We start from the raw sequence: 2,500 nt of genomic DNA on the forward strand, positions 1-2,500 counted from the left end.
TGCGCCGGCGCGCAGCTGCGCCGCCTGCCGCCTCCGTCGGCCGGCGCGCCTGCCACTGGCCGCCCCCACCAGCCGGCTGTAGCGCGTGCGCCCACGCACCGCGCGGCCAGCACGCCGGGAGGCCCCCCCTCACCGGCCGGGGACGGTCCCACCCAGCCACCGCCGCGTATCGCTTCACACCCAGATGCCATTCACGTTCGTGGGCATGGTGGGTATCGCTGGAACAACCGGTTGGTAGCTCAACCGATCGTCGCCATCACTGATTCACCTCTAGCGAGAACAACCGCACCACAACGGTTTACCAGTTGTTCATTTGCATAACGTCACCAGCAAACGTAGGCGTCCATCGCCATTTGCAAATTCAACGATTGTTGCATGCCTGTGTCAGGTGTCACGACACACTATGTCTGCCCACATACACGCAACAACATGTGCACGCTTCGCGAACACGTGGAAGGTGGCCCCCGTACGTATGCGATGTCCATTGCGCGAACGACTGTCAACCGGCCTCTGTCGCATGTCGCAGATGTGGAACGCAGTGCACCATGCTATCACGGTGTGTGAGAAGAGACGACTACGTCTGACAACACGCGCCACTACATCAACAGACGGCTCATGCTGATCGCCATCCAGGGCATACCACACTGCAATCCAGCTCTTATAGGGAGACGACACGTAGCTGAGTGCACAACATTTGGACCGCATGGTTCGCCGTTGTTGGCGCAGTCGTTGTACGGTCACATGTACCACGATGTATCATTCAGTACATGAGGACCAATGTGCAGTACAGTGTGTGATTTGGACGTACAACATCAGCGGACAGTTGACACAGGCCGTACCACAGCGTAGGCTAAGTGCTTCGCACATGCGAATGCCAATGAACAACTGCAAATGCCAATGAACAACTGCAAAGGGCATTGAGCATGTACGTCCTGCTGCCATCCACATTACAGTGTATAGCTGCAAGGTGTTTAACATGAAGCGATACACTGGGGACCGGGCAGTGCGAGTAGCAAACTATATTGCGGGGGTTGCAGTTAGGCAACACTACACTAATTTAACGCGTCGTATGACAATTACAGAGCAGGTTAAGGCCCAACGTGTGTTGGGTTAAGGCCCAACGTGTGTTGGGTTAAGGCCCAACGTGTGTTGGGTTAAGGCCCAACGTGTGTTGGGTTAAGGCCCAACGTGTGTTGGGTTAAGGCCCAACGTGTGTTGGGTTAAGGCCCAACGTGTGTTGGGTTAAGGCCCAACGTGTGTTGGGTTAAGGCCCAACGTGTGTTGGGTTAAGGCCCAACGTGTGTTGGGTTAAGGCCCAACGTGTGTTGGGTTACGTTAAGGGGCAATGTGGGTTACGTTAAGGGGCAATGTGGGTTACGTTAAGGGGCAATGTGGGTTACGTTACGGCGCAATATAGGTTACGTTACGGCGCAATATAGGTTACGTTAAGGCGCAATATCGGTTACGTTAAGGCGCAATACAGGTTACGTTAAGGCGCAATACAGGTTACGTTAAGGCGCAATACAGGTTACGTTAAGGCGCAATACAGGTTACGTTAAGGCGCAATACAGGTTACGTTAAGGCGCAATGCAGGTTACGTTAAGGCGCAATGCAGGTTACGTTAAGGCGCAATACAGGTTACGTTAAGGCGCAATACAGGTTACGTTAAGGCGCAATACAGGTTACGTTAAGGCGCAATACAGGTTACGTTAAGGCGCAATACAGGTTACGTTAAGGCGCAATACAGGTTACGTTAAGGCGCAATACAGGTTACGTTAAGGCGCAATACAGGTTACGTTAAGGCGCAATACAGGTTACGTTAAGGCGCAATACAGGTTACGTTAAGGCGCAATACAGGTTACGTTAAGGCGCAATACAGGTTACGTTAAGGCGCAATACAGGTTACGTTAAGGCGCAATACAGGTTACGTTAAGGCGCAATACAGGTTACGTTAAGGCGCAATACAGGTTACGTTAAGGCGCAATACAGGTTACGTTAAGGCGCAATACAGGTTACGTTAAGGCGCAATACAGGTTACGTTAAGGCGCAATACAGGTTAGGTTAAGGCGCAATACAGGTTAGGTTAAGGCGCAATACAGGTTAGGTTAAGGTACGACATAGGTTAGGTTAAGGTACGACATAGGTTAGGTTAAGGTACGACATAGGTTAGGTTAAGGTACGACATAGGTTAGGTTAAGGTACGACATAGGTTAGGTTAAGGTACGACATAGGTTAGGTTAAGGTACGACATAGGTTAGGTTAAGGTACGACATAGGTTAGGTTAAGGTACGACATAGGTTAGGTTAAGGTACGACATAGGTTAGGTTAAGGTACGACATAGGTTAGGTTAAGGTACGACATAGGTTAGGTTAAGGTACGACATAGGTTAGGTTAAGGTACGACATAGGTTAGGTTAAGGTACGACATAGGTTAGGTTAAGGTACGACATAGGTTAGGTTAAGGTACGACATAGGTTAGGTTAAGGTACGACATAGGTTAG

Source organism: Schistocerca americana, unplaced genomic scaffold, assembly GCF_021461395.2.
Source record: "Schistocerca americana isolate TAMUIC-IGC-003095 unplaced genomic scaffold, iqSchAmer2.1 HiC_scaffold_97, whole genome shotgun sequence".
Taxonomy (NCBI): Eukaryota; Metazoa; Arthropoda; class Insecta; order Orthoptera; family Acrididae; genus Schistocerca; species Schistocerca americana.